The sequence below is a fragment of the Schistocerca cancellata genome, chromosome 9 (assembly GCF_023864275.1).
Source record: "Schistocerca cancellata isolate TAMUIC-IGC-003103 chromosome 9, iqSchCanc2.1, whole genome shotgun sequence".
Classification (NCBI taxonomy): Eukaryota; Metazoa; Arthropoda; class Insecta; order Orthoptera; family Acrididae; genus Schistocerca; species Schistocerca cancellata.
Window position 1 is genome coordinate 454,511,341 of NC_064634.1, and position 13,719 is coordinate 454,525,059.

Sequence of the window (13,719 nt, forward strand, 5' to 3'; positions counted from 1 at the left end):
CCCCGCACAAATAGTCGTAAGTAAGTGAGTGAGTGAGTGAGTGAATGATGATAAAAATGTGCCAGAATGTTGTTAACGTCCCTAGAAAATGAACGAACGAAGATTGATGAGAAACGCGCGATAATATTGATGAATGGAAATAATGAACGATGAACATCTCAACAGACGTAGTTGAAAACCCGATAAACGTTGTAAGGGCAGCGCTGGTATTCTGAGACGTCCCCCTTTGAACAACAATGTATACAAAACTGTGCTTAAACTGACACACAATATTTTGAGCGCAACGCAATCTGACTATCAAAGATCCCTGCAAAAGAATGGCCCTGAGTAACATTAAAGTACACCTTTCGGAAATCACTTACCTCACAAAAATCTTCATTACTCGAACTACTGCAATACAGCGAGCACCACTGCTGCCAGCTAAATAAGAGATTCAAACTACGGAGGGCACTAACTACTGATAGGGATAGTTAGCAAAGTAAAGATGTTTAATAGAGAACAACAAACAATGTATTTACCCTTAATATCATCATCACCAGTCATAATATATGTAATTTGAAAAGTCCGCCATCTCTCGCCTCACATGCACCAGTGCTGGCGGCTCACCCCTAACTGCGCAACGCTACGCGCTGTTCACATCCAGCTATAGCAGTTCATGACAACAATGCAAACTAGCCACAGACTGCACACAGCACAGGCATTGATTTTCACGCAGAGCGCTACGTGGCATTACCAGTATAAAAATCTAAACAAACAGCCTACGTACAAATTAGAATAAAAAGAGCAAAAGATCGTTACGTCAATAAAAAAAAAACAAAAAGACAAAAGAGAAAACAAAGTGCATCTACATGTGCTCTCAACTGTAGATACCTGTACACAGCTTCGTGCAATGAATGCCGGCTCACACATTTAATTTTGATTGTTGGAGGAAATGCGTAGGAAATATTCTTTAAATGGAAATGAATGGTTGTACTTTAAAAAAGTTAGTTTGGAAACAAAGTATTATTGGGGCATTTAGTTGTGAAGAAAATAGTTACAATTGACATACATTATTAGATTTGCGCAATGCAGCTTCATTACCTTACCTTTAATAACAATATGCATCGTCCCGAACGGAGACCAGAGTCGCGAGAAGAGCACGCCGCCGCCCGCTCAGTAGAATCGTCCACTCGCTAATACTGTCGACTGACTACTACCTCTCCCGACCCGCCACATATAGATGACAACTGTTCCTGCCGACCCGCTACGTGCTACTAGTGTCGTGTGGCGCAGACTAGCGACGATAAGAAACTCTCTGGTCAGAGATTGTGTCGTGCCTCGCCATCGCTGGTAATGAGTACATACGTGTTTGAGCGTGCGTACCGGAACACGCAGTGCGGAGCCAGAGACTGTGTTGTCGAGGCCGTCGACGCAGTGCATGTCGGTCGGTCGAGTGCGTGCGGGAGGGCAGAGAGGCAGCGTCGGCACGGAGATGCACGCACGGGGGCTGCGGCGTGGCGCGTTTGCGGTAGGCGCCTTTGGTGGCAACGGCCGGGACAAGCAGCGGTGTATGGTGTGGTGCGGGCCGGACAGGGGCGGTGGAGGAGGAGGAGGCGGCGGCGCGACGATGGCATTGGGGCGGAAACGGGGACGGCGACGGCGACGGCGACGGCGGATGTTGAGAGGCGTCACGCGCGGACCGACACAGACGCACAGATGGATAGGTAGGAAGAAGAAGAAGGGGCGGCTGGTGAGTGCAATTTAGGCGGTAGACACAAGAGGTCGGCACGGCATTTGCGTGATGTGGCGTTGTGACGGGGTGTGCTCGCGTGCCTCGTTTTGTTGATGCGCGCAGGAAGATGTGCAGAGCAGCGGCGGGCGGCTCGGTTCGGTTTGGCCCGGCGGGCCGCGCTGTTGTCGCGGACGTGAGCGCCCCCTGGCGGGTGGCCGGAGGCGGCGCGGCGTGTTGGACGTGTGGCTGGCGGCAGTGCACAATTGCGAGTGGCTGGCGGTGTGGCGGTTGGCGCGTCGGGCGGCCGAGAGAGAGGAGAGGTATGTGTTTGTTTGCGGGCGCCTTTGCTGCGCGGCGTCGTGCAGGGAGGGCGGGCGCTTGTCGACTGTGTGACTGTGTGGCGAATTGGCGGCGTTGTGCTCCGGCCGAAGGCGTCGGAAAGGAGAGTTGGTCGTGATGTCATGTCGCGCCGTGTCATGTTTGCGAAACGGCTGCCGCAGAGGTGTGGTGGTAGCGAGCCGGTCGGTGTCAGTGCGATGGGAATGTGCGTTTGGCGGTTTCGGTGTGCTTTTTGCGGCGTGAGAGTGGGGCGGGCGGGCAGGCTTTTGCTGTTGTTGGTTCCTTGTGTCTTGTGTGTAGCTTGATGGCAACGCGGAAGGACGCCGGTTTCGAGCCGTGCGTGTGGTTGTCGACGTTGACTGGTTGGGGTGTGCCGTTGCACGTGCGTGTTTGGGTCGTTGGTGTGGTTTTGGCTGGCTGGCTGGCTGTGTGTACGGGAAGGGGGAGGCGGCGGTGGATAGTGCAGTAGTTGTGTCGTTGCCACGGGCGTCGGGTGCGGCTGTGCGTAGTGGCGGAAAGGTGTCGGTTGCGGGAAGCGAGGCCGTCGTTGGCGGTGTCGCGTGACTTTGTGAATCGAGTGGGGCGGGGAAAGGAGCAGCGGTGCCGCTGCGTCGTGGCCGTTAGCCAGAGGCTGTGCTTTGATAGTTTTGTGGACGGTTCGTGCGAGGCGATTTGTTGCCTGCCCTATGTTTGAGACGACGACTGGTTGGTGGCGTGCGCGCGAGCGAAGTGGCGGTGTGCGTTTCCCGTGTCGACTGCCGACTGCCGACAGGTGCGCCGTCGGTGGGGTGGGTGGCCGGCCGGCACAAGTAGAGGCGGCGGCGTCGTTGCGGTGTGTTTGTGTTGTCGGCGACAGCTGTTTGTGCGGTGCGTGTGAATGGTGGTGCAAACGTGTGCTGGCGTTGAGGCTGCGACCGCGGCGTGTTGTTGGTTGATGTTGAACAGCGGCTGTGTGCGGTGGTGGTGTTGCCGCACGTGCATCCGGCCCGGCGCGGAAAGCGCAGTTGCGGCGGCCCTTCGGTGCCAGCCACGTCGCGTGAGCGGCGGGTTGCTCTGGTCGACACGTGGTGCTCTGGTTTGTTGTTTGGTGCCCTTTGGCCGGTGGGTGGTCCGTGTGTCTCGGTATCTGGTCGTGGTCGTGCTGCCCGTTTGTCGGCGTTGTCTGTGGCTTCGGCGACCTTTACACCCAAAGTGTGGCGCCCGAAGGTGTGAACCAACGTAATCCGACCTCGGCGCTTAAGCTCTAAGCCTAAGCTGAGCGAACCGAACCGAACCGAACCGAACCTGTAGCGTAGCGTTAGCGTGAGGTGAGGTGCGGTGAGGTCAGCCTCAGCGCCAAGTAAGCTAAGCTGTCCGGCCGTGAGGTGGGTGGGTAGGTAGGTAGGTAGGTGCGGCTGCTGCGGCCACCTGACGGCTGACGTGTTTGAATGCTTAACCTAAGTTTGAGGCTTAACCTAACCCAAGTGGCCTTAACCTAACCTAACCTAACCTAACCTAACCTAACCTAACCTAACCTAACCTCTGACGCCCGACGTGTGTTTGAATGCTTAACCTAAGTTTGACACTTAACCTAACACCGACCCTTAACCTAACCCAAGTGCCCCTAACCTAACCTTAACGTAACGTAACCTAACCTCTGGCGCCTGACGTGTGTTTTGAATGCTTAACCTAACCCAAGTGCCCTTAACCTAACCCACGTCCACCGAACCTAACCGAGACGTGTGAACCTAATGTCTAACTCGTCACGCGTGATGTTGGCTGTCGTGTGTGCTGACGGCAGATTGGGTTGGTCTGTAGTTGCGGATTTCGGTTTGCCTCGGGCGAGGGGTTGGCTCGTAAGCGGCGAGGGGCGCTCCGGCGGAGCATGTTGCTTCGCAGGCGGCGCCCGTTTTTGCGGCGGGCACAATTGAAATTGTTGGGAAACGAACGAAAGGGCTGTGAATGTTGGCGGGCGAGAGGAGGAGGACGTGGCCCGACGGCTGCGGGCCGATCGGGAAACGGTGGGAGGGCGATGGGGCGGCGGAGGTGCGTTTGCACGGCCGTCATCGCCGCACGCCTCCGCTTGTGTGGCTGTGGCGCCGGCCGCGCTGGCCGGGCTGCCGCGGCGACGGTGTGGGGCTTTTGCCGAAGGTTTGGCCATTGTGGCGGGTCGTCGGCTGGGGCTGTGGGGGCGGCATTTGGGCGTGGGCGGCGATTCTCGGCGGGCCGACCCAGGCTGTAGCGCGCGGTGGCTGCAGTTTGGCCGTGGTTTGCGGCGCTGCCGTGGCGACTGGTTGGCGACTGTGGTGTGGCTGTGTGTAGCCCCATCCTCGGTGGTTTGAAAGGCGCGGGTGGTTGTGGCGCAGGTGTGGGGCTGCTCCGCACAGGCTGTCGGACGTTGGGCGGTAGCAAGCGCGGGAGGCGCGGCGCGGCGGCGCGCAGAGTGGCGGCCGCTCTCTCGGCCGTCCGCGCCCGCCCGCGACACTGGCTGGGCCTGTGCGTCGAGGCGGCTGATTCGAGTCTGGGATGCCGGCCGAGCCGGACGCACGCGCCGAGCGCTCCGCGCCTTAGCATCCTAAGATGTCAGACAGTGTTAGAGCGGACAGGGCCGCGTCCCTGCACGCTCCCGGAGGTGAGTCGAGCACATCAGATGTACGCCCGCGTTTTCCTGATAGTGCTCCCCCTCAACTGGACGACGCAACCGGCGCCGTCGCACGCGTGTGTAGTAGTGTTTCACTCGACGCGCTCGCGAACGCGACAGAGTTTACCGGTGACTCGATCGTACCCACCGTGCCCTTGGCACAGTCTTTGGAGACGGCAGCAGCCGTCGGCACGTCGCAGCGCCCTGAAGATGCGCTGCAGACACTAATTGACCTGCTACCGACACCTACAACCTCCGCCGACAGCTCCACGCCGTCAGCGGAGCCAATGGAGCAGGAAACATCTTATAAAGGTAATAGTGCGTCGAAATCAAGGAAACGCGCCAACGCAGGAGATAATGAGGAGCACTCCTTCCTCAAAAAGAAGAGTGTTGACGAACCTCGTCAGTCAACACACCGTGCCCGGCGTAACGGCCGCGCACGTAATAGTACCGACAAGGACGGTTTTGTGCAGCCGAAGAAGACAGCCAGAACAGTTCCGTCGTCGGAAACACTGGCTGTGAACACCAGCAATATGTTCGACGCGCTCTCTGATAGTGAGGAGGAAGAGGAGCATGACAACACAGCTCCACGCGGCCGTCTTCCCCCGCCACTTGTGATCGCGTATGAAAAAGACTTCCGCAGCCTACAGATCATGCTAAATGCTCTGCTGGGAAAGAACAATTATCGAGTGCGTACAGCGGGTGACACTGTGTATAAAGTGCGCGTGAATAACTGTGACCTGTACAATAAACTCTTACACGCCGCAAGAGCACAAGGCATGGAGTACTATACGTATTCCACTTCACGGAAACGACCTCTGAAGGTCGTGTTCAAAGGAGTACCGATAAAGTACTCAAACGAACATGTAAAGGAGGACTTAGAAGACCAAGGTTTTATAGTTCAATCTGTAACAAAAATGAGGGACCCTAGAACGAACAGGCGCGGCCCTCTAAGACTCGTGTGTGCGGACAGCACGGACAAAAACCGAGAGCTGTTCCAGTTGAAATTTATAGGCCCGTGTGAAGTAACACCAGAAAACTTACGCCAAACAGGTGGATATGCCCAGTGCTACCGCTGTCTAGAGTTAGGACATGTGGACAAGCACTGCGGAATGCAACCGTACTGTGTGCGTTGTGCCGCTCCTCATGTTACGATCGAGTGCGACGTGAAGGGGGAGCCGTATAAAGACTTCAAGCCGAAGTGTAAACTCTGTAACGGCGAGCACGTGGCATCTTATCGAGGATGTCCACGGCACAAAGCCTTCGCAGCGCGCCTCCGGAAAGCGGAGACGCCGAAGAAAGGCGCAGTTTTGGCGGGAAACTCCAGACACCGCGGCGCCGAGGGGGAAGGACGAACAAAAGGTGGTCGCCGTCGTCAAGGTCGCCGGCGCGGGGTAAGGACCTCCAAACCCCGCCCAGGTGACACCTCACACCGTCCCCAGGCCGAGCAGACTTCAGCCCAACCGCAGACAGCCAGCGCACAAAATGGCAGGCAAGTCCCGCCCAGCGCGGCCATCGTCGCGGACGGAGCAATCCCCGAGCGGCGCAAGACGCAGGTAACTCCGTCCACCGCTCCCACCACCGAGCGCCCGCGCGCCAATCAGAGCGCGCGCCGCTGGGAGAACGCCGCGCCAGCGGCACAAAATGGCGGCCCAGAGGCACCGCCACTGAACGATGCGGCCGTCTTCCCAGGCCTGCGCGGGCGCCGACAGCATGGCGGACCCCAGGTAGCCGCGCGCCATCTTGTCGGCAGCAGCAATGGCGGCGAGCCCGCCGCTGTTCAGGCAGCCGCGCGCCATCTTGTCGGCAGCAGCAATGGCGGCGCGCCCGCCGCTGACCAGGCGGCCACGCGCCATCTTGTCGGCAATGGCGGCGAGACCGTCGCTCGCCAGGCAGCACTCGACAACACACCACAAGCCGACCGCCACGACGCCGTCGGCAGCTTGAGCGCCAGCTATGAGCGCATGATGATGGCAATGGAGCAGCGAATGTTCGCGATGATGGAGAAATTCATTTCCCTCGTCGTGAACGTCATCAGCGAACTTCCTGCCAAGATTGCGGCCGCTATGCAGCAGGCGACAAATATCAACAACCCCACGGCCCAGCATGGCAGCGCCACGAGAAATTAAAATATGCCTCTGGAATGCCCGCGGCCTAAGAGAACAGGCCGCAGAATTTCGCGAGTTGATTCGCACGGAAAACGTGGATTTATGTCTCGTGACGGAGACGTTCCTGAAGCCCGGAGTCCGCGTCGGGATACCGAATTATGTGTGTCACCGCGACGACAGGCCAACCCACGGAGGGGGAACGGCAATCTACGTTCGTCGGACGCTAAGCCACTATAAGATCCACCTGCCGCCGCTGCAGACAGCCGAGGCGACCGCGGTCGCAGTAAACACGGCGCACGGGAAAATTACGGTCGGTGTCGTGTACAAGTCACCGCGTCGGCGCCTGCAACGAGAAGACATGGACAAATTGTTGTCACTGCCAGGACAATTACTACTGGGAGGTGACTACAACTCCAAAAATCAAGTCTGGAACTCCAGACTAACAAACACGAGTGGGCGGCAGCTTCAACGCATTGTAGAGCGCCATGACGCCGTAGTTGTCGCCCCACACGAACCGACCATTTTTCCTCCCAGAGGGTTGCCTGACGTGATCGACATCCTGATAAACAAAGGCGTCAGACAGAACCTGACAGCGAGCACAAGGCCGCCCATCAACTCCGATCATGTCCCAGTCATGTTCGAAGTTGAGGCGGAACTTGCGCCAATTCCAAGAAGAGGGCTCGACTTACGCGGAATCAACTGGGACCAATACCGCGAAACCATGGTGGCAGCGTTGGAACAACTCCCGCACCCGGCCGCGAACGACGTAAACGCGGCTCTACAACACTATACCAACTGCATGGTGGAAGCAGCAACCAACGCCACGCCGCCCAGACCAGCAGCCGACCACCGAAGCTGCAAACCACAGCGCCTGCCACGAGACTTGGAGAACTTAATCTCCGAGAAAAACCGGGTTGCCAGAGAATGGCAGCGCACCCGCAACCCGGCCATCAAGCCGACTCTCAACCGGTTGCGCCGGGAAATCAAGGTCGCAGCAGAACAACACAGGCACCAGGAGTGGGCGACCAAGATCTCACAGCTCAACACGGAAGATGGGTCGGCGTGGAGAACGGTTAAGAGCTTCATCCGTCGCACGATGAAAGTTCCTCCACTCCAGGTCGGCGCGGATTTTGTCAGCGAGCCGAATGCAAAGGCCAACTGCCTGGCCGATGCGTTCGCCGCTAATTTTACACCAATGGAGGACCCAGTCGACGCAGCGCATATTCAACTCGTCAGGGATCGTCTTCCCCGCTACCTTGCGGCGAGGGACCCTGACGACCACATCACGCCGATAGCCGTCGACGAGGTGAAACTGCTGCTGCGTCACCTTCAAGGTCGCAAAGCCGCGGGTCCGGACATGGTGACAAATTCGCTCCTCAGGCAACTTCCAGAAGAAGCAGTGGCCAAACTCGCGGAACTCTTCAACGAAGTGCTTCGTACAGAAGAGTTTCCGCAAATTTGGAAACACGCTGAAATAGTGGCCCTACCAAAACCAGGGAAGGACGCGCGGATGGCAAAAAACTACCGTCCGATTAGCTTGCTGCCGGCGCTATCCAAACTATTTGAGCGGCTATACATGACGCGCCTCCTGCGTCATATCACCGACGAACAAATTCTGCCTGATGAGCAATTTGGGTTCCGGCGAGGACACTCTGCCACACACCAAGTCCTACGGCTGACTGAGGAAGCGTTCGGAGCAGTTGACCGACGCGAGTATTTCGGTGCTCTTATGCTCGACGTGTCACGCGCCTTTGACTCGGTGTGGCACGAAGGCCTCCTGTACAAGTTGCTTGTACTGGGGGTTCCCGTGTCACACGTGAGTCTCCTGCAGACTTACCTGCGGGACAGGACGTTCCACGTTCGGGCAGACAGTGGAATCTCCACGGAGCGCCGGGTACTCGCGGGTGTACCGCAAGGCTCGGTCATCGGCCCGACGCTTTACTCGCTCTACACAGCGGACCTCCCACGTACAGGCGCAGTGAACAACGCCCTGTACGCGGACGATACCGCCGTCTACGGCCGCAGCAGATGCCCCCGAGCTCTACAACGGCGTCTGCAAGCGGCAACAGCGGCGCTAGAAGAATGGGCCACGAAATGGCGTCTGGCTTATAATCCCGAGAAAAGCCAGGCGATCATCATCGCGCTCAGGCATGTTCCGGCAGACCTCGAGCAGCTGACAGTCCGCGGAAGACCCGTACCGTGGAATAACAGTGCCAAGTATCTTGGCGTCACGCTAGACAAACGTCTAACGTGGCGCCAACACATCGAAGAAGTGAGGAAGAAGGCACTGGGTAGACTGCGCATGTTGTACCCGGTCATCAACCCCACATCATCGCTACCAGCAGACTTAGGTCTCACGTTGTATAAAGCCACCATCAGCCCGCTGTTTGATTATGCAGCGGTGGTGTGGGGCAACGCAGCCGAGACCAACATCCGCCGTCTACAAACGGTCCAAAACAGGGCCCTCAGAACGGTGCTGCATCTTCCGTGGGACTTCAACACCGCGGAACTACACCTCGTCGCAGGAGTTCCTTTACTCAGACAGCGGTTCCAACTTGCTGCCCAAGACTTCTACGAGAAGGTCGAAGTATCGCGTAACCCTAAGGTGCGCGATCTCGGCCATCGACCACACTGGCGCGCCACGCTGCGCTGGCCAGATCTCCTTCGCCTGCAACATTAGTGCCGCGATGTGAAGACATTCCTCATATGACGTTCCAGTGCAGAACAAGACTAAAACCTCACAAAGTCTTATACTAACATGGTGCACCCTATTTCTGGAAGAAAGAGCGTCAAGTACGCTGAAAACTTCCTCACGAGTGTTAACGCAGAAATGCGTCACACACACTTATGCACACGGTCGAGGTCGAGGCGGCTATTCCTCTGCTGTGCGCTCCGCTCGCTGCGTGTCTCCTCTCGCTCTCGCTGCTCGCTGTGTGTTAACGCGCGTCGTCGAAATGGCAGATCAGGCGGCTACGAACGAGACTGCTGCGGCACCCGCCGCCACCGGCACTACGAAGAAGGCAAAGTCTGCGTCGTCTGCGAAGAAGCCGCGCGCCAAGCCTGCGCACCCGCGCACCTCTGAGATGGTGACGGCCGCCATCAAGAGTCTGAAGGAGCGCGGCGGATCGTCGCTGCAGGCGATCAAGAAGTACATTGCCGCGCACTACAAGCTGGACGCGGAGAAGCTGGCGCCGTTTATCAAGAAGTACCTCAAGTCGGCCGTGGTGGCGGGCGAGCTGGTGCAGACGAAGGGGAAGGGCGCGTCCGGCTCTTTCAAGCTTGCCGGCGCCGGCGGCGGGGCGGCTGAGGGCGGCAAGGCTCGTGCTGGCGGTGCCAAGAAGAAGCGCGCCGCTCCGGCCAGCAAGGAGAAGAAGGGCGCCCGTGCGGCCGGCGCAAAGAAGGCTGGTGGCGTGAAGGCGGCGACTGGTCGGAAGGCGGGCGCCGCCAAGAAGGCGTCTGCGGCGTCGGCCGCTCCCGCCGGTGCGAAGAAGGCGGCTGCTGCCAAGCCGGCCAAGGCCAAGTCGCCGTCGAAGGCGAAGAAGGCCGCCAAGGTTCCGACGAAGAAGCCGAAGGCGCCGCGCCCGAAGAAGGCGACGACGCCGTCTAAGGCGAAGGCGTCGCCCAAGAAGAAGAAGTAGAGGAGAAGAAGAAAGGAATGGGAAAGGAAGGGTTGGCGGATGACTCCGTCGTCCCCACCCCCCGTCCCCGTCGTCTAGTGGCGCGCAAGAGACGCGCGGCCCAAAACGGCCCTTCTCAGGGCCATCAAAGCACGTCGGGAAGGTTTTGATTGTCGTGTTTGTGTTGCGGTGTGGTTGCGTCGTCTGGCGTTTCTGTATGCCCGTGTGTGGATACTGTTTGCGTGCCGTGGTGGTTGGATTGCGGGGGGGTCGGTGGCGGGTGCGGGCGGCGGTAGCGGTTGATTGTCGCCGTTTTTGGTGGCGGCCGGCCGACGGTTGTTGGTTTGTGTCATGTTGTTTGAATACTTTGGTTTGCCTGCCTTCTTCTTCTTCTTCTTCTCGGACGTGTCTTGTCTTGTGTGTGTTCTTGCAACGGGGGCGGGGGACGCTGAGATGTGGAAAGGGTCGGTGGCGTTGGACTTGCCTGGCTTTTTGTTTGTTTTTCTTTTCTTTTCGTTTCGAAACGAAGCGGCGGCCGGCCGTGTGGTTGACGGCGTCGGCCGATGGGTTATTGTGCGCTTTGAGCGCCGCGCCGGGGAGGGATGATGTTGATTGTTGCGCGCGCCAGCAAGCTGGCAGAGAGAGCGGCTGTGGCGGACGGACGGGAAGTGGAAGTGGAAGTGGTGTGTTTTGTCTTTGGTTCTGTGGTTGTGGGGCGAGAGGCGACCGACAAAGTTTGCTCGCGACGGAGTGATGTTAGTGGCCCTTAAAAGGGCCGTTTTGTTTGTTGCGTGCGTGGGCGGTGCCCAGCGGCTGGCGCGGTGTTTAGGCGCGCTCGCCGCGGATGCGGCGCGCGAGCTGGATGTCCTTGGGCATGATGGTGACGCGCTTGGCGTGGATTGCGCACAGGTTGGTGTCTTCGAAGAGGCCGACGAGGTAGGCCTCGCTGGCCTCCTGCAGGGCCATGACCGCGGAGCTCTGGAAGCGCAGGTCGGTCTTGAAGTCCTGGGCGATCTCGCGCACTAGGCGCTGGAATGGCAGCTTGCGGATGAGCAGCTCTGTGCTCTTCTGGTAGCGCCTGATTTCTCGCAGGGCGACGGTGCCCGGCCTGTAGCGGTGGGGCTTCTTGACGCCGCCGGTGGCGGGCGCGCTCTTCCTCGCCGCCTTGGTGGCGAGCTGTTTGCGCGGCGCCTTTCCGCCGGTGGACTTGCGGGCCGTTTGCTTTGTGCGGGCCATAGCGGTAGCGGTAGCGGAGCGGCGTGGAGGCGAGGTGCTGCGTCGGGTGCTGCCTTGACGACACGGGCGCGCGCCAGCCACCGTGGTGCGCTTATATGCCCTCGGTTGCGCGTGGTGGGGGGAGGGCGGGCCAGAGTCTATATAGGGGGGCTGGCGCGTGCGCTGGGCGCAGACCGTAGCCGACTCGCTAGCGCCGGGTGAGGAGCCAGCCGCTGCAGCAGACGTTTTGCTTGCCTGAGCTTTTTTTGAGGATTTAGAAGAGATGACTGGCCGCGGCAAGGGAGGAAAGGGGCTCGGCAAGGGTGGCGCCAAGCGGCACCGCAAGGTGTTGCGCGACAACATCCAGGGCATCACGAAGCCCGCGATCCGCCGCCTGGCTCGCAGGGGCGGCGTGAAGCGCATCTCTGGTCTGATCTACGAGGAGACCCGCGGAGTGCTGAAGGTGTTCCTGGAGAACGTGATCCGCGACGCGGTGACGTACACTGAGCACGCCAAGCGCAAGACTGTGACGGCCATGGACGTGGTGTACGCCCTGAAGAGGCAGGGGCGCACCCTGTACGGTTTCGGCGGTTAGGCGCGTCGCAGCCGGTGTGCTGTGCCGCGTTGGCCTTCCCGCGGCCGTGGGAGAGACGAAAACGGCCCTTTTCAGGGCCACCACACTGTTCGGAAATTGAAAAGTGCGAAAGAGTCTGTGTTGTTGCTGCGTGTGTGCGCTGTGTTGCCTGCCTGCCTTCTTTCTTTCATTCTTCATTTCGTTTGCGTTTGACTGACGTGACTGGGAGAAAGGAAAGGAAGCGGGTCTTGTGGCTGTGTGTGTGTGTGTGTGTGTGTGTGCGAGAGAGGGCGCTGTGTGTTTGTTTTGTTTATCGATCGATGGAGACGCCGGGCTGTGTGTTGTTGTTGTGCGAGAGGCGGTGAATATCTGCGTGGTTTTGGCTGTGTGTTTGCGGCGGCGTTGGAGTTGCCGAGGCAAGGCGGCCGGATCAGCTGTTTCGTTTGTATGGGGCGCGCGGGAGTGGAGGGCGGTGTGTCGACACGCTCCTTTAACAGTGGTGATTATTGCTGTCGTTGTCGTTTGGAAGAGGCGACTGTGCGTGCGTGGAGGTGCTTGAGGCAAACGAGAGAAATGTGTGTGTGTGTGTGTGTGTGTTGGGCCACACGGGCTGTGGACGACAAGATGGCGGCGGCGGCTCTTCTTGTTCTTCTCTCTTTCCTTTAGTCCTCTACCGTTAGAGGGGGAGTTGGTGGAGGTTATTGTCGCCTGTGGACATTAGCTCCTCTTTTCTGTGTGTTGTTCTTATCTTTGGTAGTGTGCTTTCTCGGACGTTGCTGTTTGTTGAGAGTGATTATGTGTTCTGTTTGTGCTACTGCTGGAGTAGCGACTCGGGTCTTGCACATCTGTCCCTGTGGTGTTCATATTGCCCAAGGGTCAAGACGTAATAGTCATTTTGTGAATTCCGCGCGGTCGCGTAGAACGCTTCTGCCAGGGCGCGGAATCGTGTTGTGAGTGGTTCTAGGCAGGTCTGCCGCGGGGACGTGTAAGGCCCGTCGTAGAGCGCTCTGCTCTGGACCCTTCTGTAGGCGATGCATCGTCGATCTGGCTGCATAGCCCCATACAGGGCGCGCATATTCCAGTATCGCTACCCCTGTTGCGGGGTCGAGGGAACAGGGGTACAGGATCTGCATCCTGGCGCGAGCGTTTGTGCCAAGTTCCCCTATGTGACACTTCGATGTCAGGCGTGACACCGAGGTACCTCGCAGAATATCTCCCCCTGCAATCCGTAGCAGTTGGTATGGTCTTGTTGCCGGCGGCGGCGGCTGTGGAAGTGAAGTTAAAGTAAAGTAAAGCGCGGCGAGGACGACTGAAATTTTGCTTTGGACGTAGGTTTGTGTGGTGGCCCTGAAAAGGGCCGATTGTTGTGAGCCGAGCCGAGCCGGCAAAGCGCGTTGCGTGCAGGGGAGCACGCAGCGCTGCTGGGCGGCGGGTCCGCGTGCCGATTGCCTGGCCTCTCTGTTTAGGCCTTCTTCTCGGTCTTCTTTGGCAGCAGGACGGCCTGGATGTTGGGCAGGACACCACCCTGTGCGATG